This window comes from Acinonyx jubatus, chromosome D2 (genome assembly GCF_027475565.1).
Source record: "Acinonyx jubatus isolate Ajub_Pintada_27869175 chromosome D2, VMU_Ajub_asm_v1.0, whole genome shotgun sequence".
In the NCBI taxonomy this organism is placed as follows: domain Eukaryota; kingdom Metazoa; phylum Chordata; class Mammalia; order Carnivora; family Felidae; genus Acinonyx; species Acinonyx jubatus.
This window is the reverse complement of record NC_069393.1, coordinates 65,596,565-65,611,780: the sequence shown is the minus strand read 5'-3', so window position 1 is coordinate 65,611,780 and position 15,216 is coordinate 65,596,565. Positions and strand designations below refer to the sequence as shown.

The 15,216-nt window shown below is 45.4% G+C and overlaps 1 long non-coding RNA gene across 1 annotated transcript in view; it reads left to right on the top strand.

The window, feature by feature from the left end:
* Positions 1–241: 241 nt before the first annotated feature.
* The window catches only part of LOC113600290 (uncharacterized), a 73,558-nt gene continuing 58,583 nt past the window's right edge, over positions 242–15,216 (top strand). The window contains exon 1 of the long non-coding RNA XR_003421291.2: positions 242–820. This is a non-coding gene — a long non-coding RNA (uncharacterized LOC113600290). The remainder of the gene's footprint in view (positions 821–15,216) is intronic.

Sequence of the window (15,216 nt, the reverse complement as noted above, 5' to 3'; positions counted from 1 at the left end):
TCCTGGCATCCAGCTGCCTGACACTCACATCCTTCATTTCCCATCAGATAGGAGTGAGCAATTGTGCAAGGAGGCAAGGTTGTACCCGCGAGCCACGAAACACGTTTTGCCCTTGGTGTTTCCCCACAGGTGGGGGGTTTATTCTGCAAAGACCGGAAGACTCAGCAGGAAGCACGTTGTGACCCCTTCCATGCAACAGCTTCAGTGCTGTTGGCTCCTAGGGGAGAGGCAGGGGGGGCAGTGGGAGGGCTGGGGGCGGGGCTTGGCAGTTAAAGCCCATACTGTGGTTGCTGGGTGTGAGAGTAGTTGGGAGTACAGAGTAAGGATTAAATACACAGGATCGGCATTTAAAAACAAAAATGCAGATTTTGGTAAGGTGGCAGTTATGGTATAGGTTTTGGATCTCCCCACATCACTCCATAAAAACAGAATTTGGCTGGGATAGCAAAACTAAAACTCCTGGATGAGATCCATGCCAGATCTAGGTGACAAGCCCCACAAACCCTGAGTACGAGCAGGTCGTCTGGTAGACCCAAGAACCCCCAAATGATGATCAGGAAGTTGAAATCGCAGTGAGCCAATTCGGGAGCGGCCGCTGGAACTGGGGGTGGTTTGCACACCCCAGTGGGTGAGTGGGAGGGATTTGTGGTGAGGCCTGCAGGGGCTGGAGCAGTCAATGTCCCAGGAACTTCTAGGACAAAGTCCCTCGCTGAGGAGAAACTGCTGGGGACAGGATCCCAAAGGAAGCGGTGCAGGTGCAGGAGACACAAAGGAAAGCAAAGGTCCAGTCAGAGGGAACAGAGCCAGGACTTTGAAGGAAGTAAGTGCTGTATTTTTTAACACTTCACAAAACCAACAGGAAAGGAGGCTCTTGAGCCCTGAATGAAGCTATCCTAGTTCAAGTCTCTTCCATAAGTTCAGAAAAATGCATTTCAGCTAAAAATGGGCAATGGGGAAAAAAAGATTAAAGAGTTCTTGCAAACTTGCAATTGAAAAAAATTTTTTAAATGTTTATTTACTTTTGAGAGAAGGAGAAAGCGCGAGCATGAGTAGGGGAGGGGCAGAGACAGGGAGACACAGAATCCAAAGCAGGCTCCAGGCTCTGAGCTGTCAGCATAGAGCCTGATGCGGGGCTCGAACCCACGGACCGTGAGATCATGACCTAAGCCAAAGTCGGAGGCTTAACCGACTGAGCCACCCAGATGCCCCAAGTGTTCTTGCAAACTTAAAAAGAAAAATAATCTGCAGGATGACCTGCCTACAGTGATACTTTATCACGACATGCTCCTAAAACAGATGAAAACAAAAATGCTTCAAAACATATCTACACGTTTAAAAATAACATGCAAGAACAACATAAGACAGAATTAAAAAAGATGAGAAATTGAGAATTCAGGAAAGAAGTAGAAAAAACAATTGTTTAAATATGAAGGATCACAGGGGCCTGGTGGCTCAGTCAGTTAAGCATCTGATTCTTGATTTCAGTTCAGGTCATGAGCTTGTGGTTTGTGAGATCGAGCCCCTCTTTGGCCTCTGCACTGATAACGTTGAGCCTGCTTGAGATTCTCTCTCTCTCTCTGCCCCTCCCCTGCTCTCTTTCTCTCTCTCCCTCTCTCTCTCTCAACGAATAAATAAGCATTTAAAAAAATGGAGACACCAGAAGGAACATGGCATGCATGAATAAATGCAACAATGTTTCAAGATCAATAAAAGGTGAGTAAAGGAAACAAAAAGCAAAAACAAACAAATAAAAAGGATTTAAAAGAAAGTGATAGTTATAAAAGACAGGAAAAATATAACATTTATGCAATAGGTTTCCCCAAAGAAGAAAACTTAAGCAAGAAAACTACAGTTCTAGAAAACATTCCCAAAAAACTTCAAAAAGTTTGAAAGTACACATGGAAGAGGAACACCCTAAAACTGAATAAACAGACCCAGGGTGACCAACAGGACATATTGTAATAGTTATTCTACTTTAAAGAAAAAGAATGAATCCTTTATATTCAAACAAATGATCCAGTAACTGAACAGTAGAAAAAAAATGTGATATTTCCATCCAGAATTGTTCCCAGTGACACTTGAGGTCAGAAGTAACATGGGGTTGTGGTCCCAAGGCTGTTCATTGTAACTCAAGACTCACCTTTGTTTTATGTGTTTTTTTGTGTGTCAGATGCAAAGGAGGTAGGAGGTACCCACCTGCATCCTGTGACCTGTGATGAGGAGGGGTCACAGGAGAAGTGTTAAAATGTGATTTTATTGGAAGACAGTGTGGAGGTTCCTCACGGAATTAAAAATAGATCTACCCTATGACCCAGCAATAGCACTGCTAGGAATTTACCCACAGGATACAGGAGTGCTGATGCATACGGGCACTTGTACCCCAGTGTTTATAGCAGCACTTTCAACAATAGCCAAATTATGGAAAGAGCCTAAATGTCCATCAACTGATGAATGGATAAAGAAATTGTGATTTATAGACACAATGGAATACTACTTGGCAATGAGGAAGAATGAAATCTGGCCATTGGTAGCAACGTGGATGGAACTGGAGAGTGTTATGCTAAGTGAAATAAGGCAGAGAAAGACAGATATCATATGTTTTCACCCATGTGGATCTTGAGAAACTTAACAGAAGTCCATGGGGAAGGCAAAGGGGGAAAAAGTTACAGAGAGGGAGGGAGGCAAACCATAAGAGACTCTTAAATACTGAGAACAAACTGAGGGTTGATGGGGGGTGAGGGAGAGGGGAAAAGGGGTGATGGGCATTGAGGAGGGCACCTGTTGGGATGAGCACTGGGTGTTATATGGAAACCAGTTTGACATAAATTATATTTAATATAAAAATGTGATTTTATTTTATGATTTTATTTTTTAAAGTTTATTTATTTATTTATTTATTTAGAGCAAGGGAGGGGGACAGAGAGAGGGGGAGAGAGAGAATCCCAAGCAGGCTCCACACTGTCAGCACAGAGCCCAGTCCAGGGCTCAAACTCACAAATCGTGACCTGAGCTGAAATCAAGAGTCTGGCACTTAACCATCTGAGCCACCCAGGTGCCCCAAAATGTGATTTTATTTTTATTTATTTTTTTATTATTAAAAAAAAATTTTTTTTGACATTTATTTATTTTTGAGATAGAGAGAGAGAGCATGAACAGGGGAGGGTCAGAGACAGAGGGAGACACAGAATCTGAAACAGGCTCCAGGCTCTGAGCTGTCAGCACAGAGCCCGACGCAGGGCTCGAACTCACAGACCGCGAGATCATGACCTGAGCTGAAGTCGGACGCTTAACCGACTGAGCCACCCAGGTGCCCCAAAAATGTGATTTTAAAGAGGAGCTGAAACGTGTGTGTGTGTGTGTGTGTGTGTGTGTGTGTGTGTGTGTGTGCGCGCAGCGCGCGCGCGCGCGCGCAACATGCCCCACTTTTTAAACATCCACAGCTGATTTCACATGAAAGAAAAAACAAAAACGTGCATGGGCCGAACAAACATGTGGGTCCTGAATTGAGTTCTTGGGCAGCAGTTGTGTCTTCTCATTGGATGCTCAGCTCCAAGACAGACCAGGTGACTGCTGCCGATCGAGGGGACGGTTTCACCCCGGGTTCTGCTCTGCCCATCCGCTCTGAGAGGCCATGCTGCAAAAGACACACAGGGTCCCATGGCTGAGAATCTCTTCCTAATTGTTAGTGTGAACATCTTTTTGTTTTTATTGTTTTATCACTTTTTTGTAAAGAGGTAGACCAGACCATAGGAAGAAACTGAGGTCAGAGCGAAGGCCCAGATGAGAGCCACACCAGTTCCTGGTCTCCTGGCTCTCGGGGCCAGGGCTCCTTCCACTGCGTCCCCAGTGCTTGCCCTGCCAGCAGGTATGGCTGCCGCTGGCTTCAGCCTCCCTGCTGGAGCCCCCTCCTGTCCTTCATCCTTCCAATTCTTGCCTTCTTCTGAATCTAGTTCAAGTCCCACATGTCTCTCCACGAAGTGTTTCCTGACTGCTCCAACTGAACGTCCCTGCTCTAAATTTCTTTCGCATTTACTTTCTTCACAAACTGTGATGGATATTTCCTTCTTAAAATCGAACTTCCCCCATGTCTCTCCAACTAGACTTGTAGCTCCTTGGGGTCCAACACCAGCCATTGCCAGGATAGGGCACACAGTAGGTACTCAATAAATATCTATTGATTGGTGGAGTGATGTGAAAACATTCTAAACACATTTATAGGAGAGTGAATGACAGGAGTGAGTTGAGTTTGGTCCCACCTCTTACTAGCTGGTGTGGGGCAAATTATGTATCTTTTATGTATCCTGATTGTCATCTGTAAGTGGAGATGATATGATATTTACTGTTAGCATATTCGTGAGGATTATGTGACAAAATGTGCACAAATCACTTAGCCTAATGCTAGACAGCTAGTTAAGTACTCAATTAGCTGGGACATATGTATTTTTAAGCAGAAGGTGAGATACCCATTTTGTTTTAAATTCTCTGTTTATTGTCCCCCTATATCTTCCTTCTCTAATTTTCTCATATCATTATTATTTTTTAAATTTAATTTTTATTTTTTTAAATTTACATCCAAATTAGTTAGCATATAGCGCAACAATGATTTCAGGAGTAGATTCCTTAGTGCCCCTTACCCATTTAGCCCATCCCTCGTCCCACAACCCCTCCAGTAACCCTCAGTTTGTTCTCCATAGTTATGAGTCTCTTCTGTTCTGTCTCCCACCCTGTTTTTATATTATTTTTGTTTCCCTTCCCTTATGTTCATCTGTTTTGTCTCTTAAAGTCCTCATTATGAATGAAGTCATATGATTTTTATCTTTGTCTGACTAATTTCACTTAGCATAATACCCTCCAGTTCCCTCCACATAGTTGTAAATGGCAAGATTTCATTCTTTTGGATTGCTGAGTAATACTCCATTGTATATATACACCACATCTTCTTTATCCATTCATCCATGGATGGACATTTGGGCTCTTTCCATACTTCGGCTGTTGTTGATAGTGCTGCTATAAACATGGGGGTGCATGTGTCCCTTCAAAACAGCACACCTGTGTCCCTTGGATAGATGCCTAGTAGTGCAATTGCTGGGTCATAGGGTGGTTCTATTTTTAGTTTTTTGAGGAACCACCATACTGTTTTCCAGAGTGGCTGCACCAGCTTGCATTCCCATCATATCATTATTAAAAAAAATAATAATAATAATAAATGTTACTGTTTAGAACAGTTTTAAATTTACTGTGAAGACAGTATTCCTTTGGTTCCTCTATTATTATTAGTTAAATTTTTTTTCATGTTTATTTATTTTTGAGAGAGAGAGAGTGTGTGTGTGTGTGTGAGAGAGAGCAGGGAAGGAGGAGAGAGAGGGAGACACAGAATCTGAAGCAGGCTCCAGGCTCTGAGCTCTCAGCACAGAGCCCGACGCGGGGCTCAAATTCATAAACTATGAGATCATGACCTGAGCTGAAGTCACAGGCTTAACCGACTGAGGTGCCCAAGTGCCCCGGTCTCCCGGGGCATTATTATTAACATCTTATTATTATTATTATTAACATCTTACATATTATGGTGCATTTGTCACAATTAATGGAATGATGTTGATGCATTATTAGTAACTAAAGACCACAGTTTATTCAGATTTCCTTAGTTTTTACCCGATGTGCATTTTCTGTTCCAGGATCCCATTCAGGATATCACACGACATTTTGTTGTCGTGTCTCCTTTGGCTCCTCTTAGCTGTGTTTCTTGAACTTTCTTTGTTTTGGAGTGCTCTAGAGTGTCCCTCTCTTGGGATTTTTCTCATGTTTTTCTCACGACTAGACTGCGGCTCTGGGTCTTGGGGAGGAAAACCACAGAGCTAAAGAGTCATTTTTCCTGTTGCTGTTGACTTTGGTCACCTGGCAGAGGTAGTGTTCGTCAGATTTCTCCATTGCAGTTACTCATTTAACCTCCATTCTGGACTGTACTCTTTGGGAGGAAGGCACTCTGTGTGGTCCACTAAGCTCTGCGCAGTTTTCTCGAAGGTGGACTATCTACATCACTTATTTAGAATTGTGCACAGACGATTTGTCTCTTTGCTCACATTAATTCATTTTTTCAATTATTTCTTCATATCCGTGGTGACTTGTGCTTTGGTTTATAACTAATACTTCTTTATTTTGTTGCTCAAATTGTTCCAGCTTTGGCCATTGGGAACTCTTTGAGTTGGTTCCTTTGTCTTTTTGATACAGTTCTCTCTGTGTGTGTGTGTGTGTGTCAGTGTGTGCGCGCGCGCGTGCGTGTGCGTGCGCGTTAAGCATGTTCTTACTTTCTGGCGTTACAAGAAGCTCCAGGCTCATCCGGTATATTTCTCGCCTCAGTTCTAGAATCAGCCGTTTTCCCAAGGAGCCCTAGTTCCTTTTCTTGGAGAAAGCGATTTAAAGCTCCCATCTGGGCAGTAAATGGGTTCTTTGCTACTGGACTGTCATTGTAGGCCCTCTCAGCGGGGAGCAAGGAAACCCCGATGTGTGTACGCTAACCCATCTCTCTCTCTCTCTCATCTATTCACCTATACATTTCTATATGTAACCATCTGTGTCTCTATTAAGCTAGACATGATTCGTGCTAGGGTTCGCTAGCTCTCGTCCATGATCACCTCTCCCTGCTTCTCTGGAAGCTTCCTGCTCCACCAGTGAGAAACCCGACTCCCACAGTCCCCATCCATTTACCTAGTTGTTCGGTTCTGATGCACATGTGTGGCAGTATTAGCACTGTGCGCCTGTGCGGAAATCTCGAACAACTCGGGTACAGTGTTCACGCGCAGTTCTTTTAGCTTTGGTTTTGCAGACGCCACTCATTTCCGAAGTGACGTGAGTCAGCGCCCTTTCCTCCTCTCCCTTTAGGGAGCTTGTTTCACACATTTGAGTGCCGTTAGAACGCCTGGTCACAGACTGAGTTCCATCCTGGGATTCCCTTGACCTCTTGAATGATTTTTGCCAAAGTGCACACAGTAAGATTCACTCTGTGCTGTATGGTTCCTTGGGTTTCGGTGAATGAATAGTGTCATGTGTCCACACTTACAGTGTCACACAGAATAGCTCCACCGCCCTGAAAAAGTTCCCCGGGCTTCACCCATTCAGGCTTCCCCCGCTCTGCCCCACTCTGCCGGCACCCACTGATACGTTTACGGTCTCTCTAGTGTTGACTTTTCTAGAAGGTCGTATAATTGGAATCATATACTATGTAGGTTCTTTCAGATCGGCCTCTCTAACTCAGCAATATGTAGCTTTATCTCTGTCTTTTTCTGACTTGATAGCTTATTTCTTTTCATCACCAAATAATATTCCATCTTCTAGATACACCGGTTTGTTTATACATTCACCCGGTGGAAGACATCTTGTTTTTTTCCTATCATATTTGTTTAATAAAAGGGAAAGTCTTTTTTCTTTCTAAGGGGGTTTTTGTTTTACTTTTCTATTACAGAAGTAGCATGTGAAAGGCAGAGTACTATAGTGATTAAGAACATGGTTCCAAATCACATGGGACCATATAACTAGCTGTGAGTCCTTGGGTGAGAGCACAACTTCTCTGAGCCCCCGTTTCTCCTTCTGCAAAGGGAGATTAGTGGCGGCCTCTCCCTGTCCTTTGGTCGTGAGGATTGAGTGAGGAAGCTCTCAGAGAGCATGTCCCTGAACGTGAGCTCAGCGTGGACGCCCGTGACTTCCACCGAGCCTGAGAGATTTGTTTTTGAAATTGCAGTTTACTGAGATATAATTCCCACACTGTGCAATTCTATAAACTGAGGTTTTGATGCTGGTGATCTCTCGACCTCCCCAGAAGGTATCAAAGAAGGTTTTCACACAGAGGCATTATGACTCTAAGGTGCATCCTCATGTTTGAGTTGTTAGAATGGGAAACAAACCTCATTATAGAAAATTTGACCAAGCCTGCTCGGGTGATCTGGGGCTGTGGTGAAGGAGGCCCTTGGAAAAGGGGTGAGTGGGACATGTCTCCTCCACCATCCCATGCTTTCTTTCCTTCCTCCCGGGGTCAGAAGAGTCTGCAATTTGCCCGGAGTCATGGTGGAGGACATACATTTTTGAACAACACAAACATTTCTGAAGAAAAGGAAGAATCCTCCAAGGAGATGCTGGGAGAACTATAAGGGTGGAATCTTGGGGTTTCCACAGTTGAAAGTGTTGCACGCGCCAGGGGTTGGGTGGGCATTACTCTGGGAGGCAAGCATTGCGACTTTTGTTCAAGCCCCTGCAGAGTGGGCCCGGTGACATCCAGGCCCTCCTGTGTGTTCCGCCAGCAGATGGCAGTGTGGTTCTTCAGAGAGAGCAACGATGGCCAGCCTCGGAGGAAGTGCATTGGATTATAGCTACTAAGAAAGACCTGAGGAGGACCCTCGTGTTCTCACACAGCTGCCACTCAGTGTTCTTTCAGAATTCATTGTACCCAGCCCACGTCTATGCGCAGGAATGCAGGTAGAGTTCACTTAACAAAGATGGACTGAAACGCCAGCTCCGATGGGACCCTTAGCTGGGTGTCATGGGAACAGAAAGATGCCTGCCACGGGGCCCCTCACAGACCATGTACTTTAATGGAGACACATGTCCTAACGTGACTACAGCACAGGGGACTTTATAATGTAAGTAGGACAGGCAGGAGGTTTCTATAGAACCTCTCTAAGGCCTCCCTAGTGCTTGGTCCCATCCGGACATCCTGTTCCTATCTCAGGCTTCCTGGGTAGTGCGAGCCCATCTCGTTAAGGTAGCGACCTCTGCTGGCCTCTGCTAAGGTGGCTTACCATACTAGATGCTAGAAAATCACCACAGTTTTGCTTTCTGGCCTTTTTTTTTTAAGACTTAACTTTTTTACAGCAGTTTTAGGTTCCCAGCAAAATTCAGAGGATGGTACAGATACCCTGTATACCCCTGCCCCGACACATGCACAGCCTCCCCCACTATTAACAACCCCCCCCCCCCAAGAGTGGTACATTTGTTACAGTTGATGGACGTATATTGATGCATTATAACCACCAAAATCAATCGTTTATTCCATATCACTCTTAGTGTTGTGCATTCTGGGGGCTTGGACAAATGTGTAATAACATGTATATTCATCATTATGGTTGCGTACAGAACTTTTCACTGCTCCAAAAGTCCTTTGTGCCCCAGGGGTTCTTCTCCCACCCCTCTGTCCCTGGCAACCCCTGGCTTTTTACTGTCTCCATATTTTGCCTTCTCGAGAATGTCACAGAGCTGGAATCACACGGTGATTCTCTGCTACGAAGGAAATTAAATTTGCTATGATCGTGGGTCAAGGAACAGCACGTACAGATGCAAATGTAGATGTTCTAGCTGTTCTTTGGCAGAGAGGTGACCAACTGCGAGGTACCAGGGGGTAAAAATACCCACACAGAAAGTGTACATAAAGTGAAAGGCAAGTCATTACCTTCTACCCCCCCCCCCACCCCAGTGGGCGAGTGCAGAATTAGAGGGATATGTATATGAAGTGGACCTGATGCTAATGGGCAGAAATGCTTTCATTGCCTTATGAAGCAAGGTTCGTTAACTAAAACATAATGTTCAGTGTGACTTTAAAATTAAATACCTGGGACATAATGTCTCGTGAGGCAGATATGCAGTGGAGTTATTTATATGCTTACACTTCAACATGTTAGCTTATTGGATTATTGAAAACCAAATCCACTCTGGGAGATTCAAAGTGCTTCTATTTGACTTCTTTTCAGAGAACTTCATACTAAGTTCGATACATTCCCTTATGAGGTCATCTAATCCCTTTCTCTTTCTTGTTAGCATCAGTTAGTATCACCCAACCCTGTCGTTGAGCATCTATGGGAAGAAATAATAGAACATGTCTCTACTGTTGAAGAATCTGTGATCTGGAGGTAGGGCTTATTGGGCCGATGTATGGCCCCATTACATATGTAGTAGAAAATGCACTCGCTGGGTTCTCATCTGTAAGAATCAGAAATTGACTCCATATTTAGGGGAAAAAAAGCGGAGGGAGAAGAGGTTTATGGAGGGTTGTTGGTGGCACGGGTGTTGGGAACAGTTGGCATCAGAAGGATGCACTTCTGTGCTGAATCTGACCTTCAAACATTCTCCCTGAATTAGCACCGCTCAGCCAGCGCTCATGGTACCAGGAACAAGTATCTGACCTGTGAAGCCTGGATTGCCGGCCTGCCTCAGGGGGCGGTGGAGAAACAACGCGGCCCCTTGACTTCTGCTAATAGAGGAGGGAGGGTGTGGTGGCAGGTGTTGGACTTACCTTCTGCCAAGGCCTTGAAAGGTGGGAAATGTTCCCAAACAGGAGATGGAGGAACAAATGGAACGGTGGGTGTTGAAGGCTGGATAGCCAGCAACAAAACAGAGCTGCCCCTTGTTGACCCGGTAGCAAAAACAACCAACTATGGAGAAATGCTGATATATATTTTGCTTTATGCCATATAGAAGGTGTTTTAAAAAGTTACGTTTGTAAGGATGTCAGATGCACTAGGATACGACCTACACCAAGGAGCTCTTGGTGCCTCCTTTTACAAACTAGTGATGTGAAACATGGCCTCAGATTGATTTGATGTGAGGGAGGATTGCCTTGTAATGAATTGTTCTGAAGGAGATTTAGCTGCATAAGTAACCCCACCACCGGTGGGGAAGGCAGATCTGAGTTTTGCCTTGAAGGCCCCTCCCCTTCAGTAAGTAGATCCTGATGGAAGATTCCATCACAGGCTCCATAATCTCACCAGACAATTATTCTTTAAGAACTGGGCACTCTGAGATTCCCTTTTTTATTTTGTATTTTATTTCACATTTATGCTATTGCCTTCATGGCTCCTTCAGGGCAGTGACTGAGCCTGAATTGTTGTTTTTAAGGATGGATTCAAACTCCATCACAGCTGGTAGTGTTTGCAGCAGCACAGGTGATTTTCTTACTGTCAGTTAGTGTAGCAAGTTTTTTTTTTTTTTTTTCCTTTAAATTAACTGAGTGCCTGCCATGAGGTCTCGCAGGCTCTTCAAGGTCCCGCTTCAGCTCTCAGGGCCTCCTGGGACACAGCCCATGGCCCATCCTCCTCTTTCCTGAATTCCCCGGGGGACTCCGAGGTGAGGACACTCAGACCTGACTTCGCGTGGTCTAGCTCTGTTCTCCGGTCCTGTCCTGTAAGTGGGCTCCCCACCTTCTCCTCGGGTCCAGACTTCTGTGCTGCCTGACTGAACCTCATCTGGTCTGGTTTACAGAGCAGTCGACACTATGGAGTCCCGTCACTGTGTGGACACAGTGTGTGTGGCCTACTCGCCTCCCCTCCCTCTCTCCATTCTCCTCTCAAGAAAAGTAAAGACTTTCAGTTCTGCAGCTTTTCCGGGCACCGCTGAGCGTCTGTGGACTTAGCTCTCTCCTTCCACAGTCAGCCGTCAGAGGGGCCTTTAACCAGGACGCTCAGAGTCCTGAAGAGACTCTGCCCAGTAAGTCACAGTGCCCAGAACCCTGGAGTTCATTCACACCAGCAGGGCCCAGACCCAGGGATTTCCTGGCCCAGCCAAATTTCAAGGCCGTGTAATTTAGAGATGGGATTTGCGGCACAGGGGTAAAGACGAGTGTATCAACAATAAAACAAAACCAGAAAACCAACCAAACTTCGAGGACAAGATTTTGTCACAAAATAGGTGGAAGAACATTATTTCAGAATAAAGGAGGGTCATTGAACTTAAATGCATTTAATCTGCTGAAGGAGTCATGGGATGGCCTTCATTTTTGTCATGTTGGGGGGAAGGTATTACTGCCAATGCCCTCATTACACACCGCGCCGTGGGTGGTGCTGAATGGAAGAAACCTGGCCCCAAACAGTGCCCTCGAGGCCTGATGGAGAGACAGGACAAACACAGGTGGGGCTCATCTCTGCTGCTGGGGCACGGGCTCCTCTGGGTGGGGGGTTAGTGACTGAAGTGAGCGCAAGGGGCTTTGGACCTACTCGTAATGTTCTGTTTCTTCATCTGGGTGTGCCCAGGGTGTGAATATCCCAGAGATTTGCATGCCCAGGGTGTGAATATCCAGAGAACCATACACTTACGAGACATGGATGTATTATATTTGGATTAAGTGTTGCAAACACACACTTCGTCATTGTCTATGCTGGGCCACTAGTCCTTTGAAATCCACGGATCAAGTTCAACCTCTAGATTTGGTAGAGACCAACTGAGCCCCTGAGAGGGGAAGCACCTGTTCTGGGTGACCAAGCAAGTCAGTGGTCAAACTGGGACTGGGGCCCCTGAGGCTTAGCTTGGAGACCCGTCCCTGCCTCAGGCATCTTAGTCCTTTAGTGACCTCTTCCCTTTTAGAAAGTGTGCTGGCGACTTTAGGGGCCCTGCTCCGGGATACTTGTTAGGTGACATGTGGAAAGGATGTTGCTGGTATCCTGTCCTCACCTGAGGCTCCTGAGTTCCCTCTGCTGATGAGCAACTTCTGCCCCATGAGTCTTCTGCTCATCACAGCTTCATTGGATTACTTCTCTGGAGAAGAAAGTTCTCCTCCCTTTCAAGGCAAGCTCTTCTCCCACTTGGACCCTTGGGCTCTCCAATCTGATTTATCTCATTACTTCCTCTTGTATTTGCATTAAAAAATTTTTTTTCCCCCTGTAGGGCCTTTTCCTTTTGACTACAAATCTACTCAATATTTTTTCCTCCCAAAAAAACAACCCCTTCCCCGGTTTCGATTAATGAAACAGCTATTTACAAAGAACTGTCCCTACTCAGGGCGGGGCCGGTCTCACTGCCTCTCTAGAGATAGTCAGCATCTTCAGACTTTGTGAAAACATTGACTCCACATTCATTTTCTCCACTTCCTCATGTCCTATTTCCCTCCCACCCATGGTTGTCCGGCCCCGTCCTCAGCGCCATTTTATTTTATTTTTATCTCGTTTATTTCAATTATTTCATGGCATGTAATGCAGCCAGGGTCCTTTCAGCAGGATGTGCACTTGCTAGGTTGCCTGGGATGGCCCCGTCTTCCACTGGTTCTGCCAGTGTGATTACTAATAGTGTTAGTTCCTGAGAGAAGTGTTTGGTTTGGATTGGGAGCTGTATGGTTGTACCGCCTCTTAGCAGCCATAGACAGTGGCCTCTTCTTTTTTCTCATTTGTGTGAATTCTTGTGTCCATTTTGGCAAAGGATGGGTAAGAATTTTGGCTTTGATGACAAAAAGACCTAAGTTAATCTCTTTATTTATTTTTTTAAACAGACCTGGGTTGAATCCTAGAACCTCATGCACAAGCTCTGGGCTTCTGTTTCTTCTTTTTTCTTTTTTTAATTTTTTTAACATTTATTTTTTTGAGAGAGAGAGAGACAGAGTGTGAGCAGGGGAGGGGCAGAGAGAGAGAGAGAGAGAGAGAGAGAGAGAGAGAGAGAGAAAGGCACAGAATCCAAAGCAGGCTCCAGGCTCTAAGCTGTCAGCACAGAGCCTGACGTGGGGCTCCACTCGTGAACCGCGAGATGATGACCTGAGCTGAAGTCAGATGCTTAACCAACTGAGCCACCCAGGCACCCCTAATTTATTTTTTGAGGGAGAGGGTGCAAGTGGGGGGAGGGACAGAGAGAGAGAGGGGCAGAGGATCAGAAGCGGGCTCTGCACTGACAGGCTGACAGCAGTGAGCCAGATGTGAGGCACGAACCATGAGATCATGACCTGAGCCGAAGTCAGATGCTCATCTGACTGAGCCACCCTAGGTGCTCCCAAAGTGTCTGGCATTCCTGAAAAAGTTAAAAGTAGAACTACCCTACTGTCCAGGAATTGTACTACTAGCATTTACCTAACAAGTACAAAAAACAGTAATTTGAAGAGATACATGCACCACTGTGTTTATTGCAGCATTATTTGCAATAGCCAAATTATGGGAGTAGCCCAAGTGTCCGTTGACTGATGAACCGGTAAAGAACATGTGGTGTGTATGTATGTATACATACACACACACACACACACACAATGGGATACTACTCACCTATAAAAAAGAATGAAATCTTGCCATCTGCAATGACATGGATGGAGCTAGAGAGTATGGTGCTAAGAGAAATAAGTCAGAGAAAGACAAATACCATATGATCTCACTCATGTGGAATTTAAGAAAGAAAACAAATGAGCAAAGGGGAAAAAAAAGCGAGGAAGAGACAAACCAAGAAACAGACTCACAAATATAGAGAACAAACTGATGGTTACCAAAGGGGAGGTGGAGGGGGGGGGTTAGTTGAAATAGGTGAAGGGGATTAAGAGTATACTCATCATGATGAGCACTGAGTAAGGTATAGGACCGTTGAATGACTATATTGCACACCTGAAACAAATGTAACACTGCACATTAATTATACTGGAATTAAAATTAAAAACTTAATTTAAAAAAAGTACTTGGCTTGGCTACAGCACAGAGTGAGTGGTCAGTGAGGAGTGCTCCCTTCTGAGACCCTCCTCCCCCTTTGCCCCTGGACACCCCCCCCTTGCCATTGTCTCCACCTTGCTCTCCAGTGCTTTCTCGGCAGGCACCTTCTTAGGCTCTTCATGCTTTTCTGCCCTAACCTGCTGGAATTCTGTGATTCAGCCCAGTCTTGTGATGAGGGGTGTGAGCTGTGGCCACGATGGTCTGGTTCAACTCCCCAGCGCTGCCACTTGCCAGCTGTGTGTGTGTGTGGCAAGTTGTTTAACTTCTTGGTGCCTCAGTGACCACACCTGTAAAATGGGGATGCCCACTTCCTGGGGTGGGTGTGAGGATCTCTAGGGCTAAGATGTGCATCGTTGCTCAGCACGGAGCCTGTAAACATCCAGTAAATGTTACTATTCTCAGCTCCCCAGGTGTCCTCTCTGATGCCCTCTGTGTGGAATTTCATTCGTTCTACCTCCCAGGGCCCTCACAACCCTCTCTTTCCTTTCCCACACTGCTGCCCCAGTTGTTTCAGAACTTTGTTCATTTTGTTGTGACCTCTCATACTGGTATCTCTGCCATAAGTCTCTTCTGTTTCCAATACACTTTCCATGTGAATTACAGCTGAATATTTTCTGAAGCCCATTTGTGATTGCACCACTCCCCTGCTCTAAAACCTCCTATGACTCCCTACTATCCACAGACTAGATCTCAAATGCCAGTCCTGTGGTTCAAACACTGCCATCCCCCATCTGGACCCCACCCACCTAACCAACTTCATTCCCCTGCTGCACCCTTCCTGCACCAGATG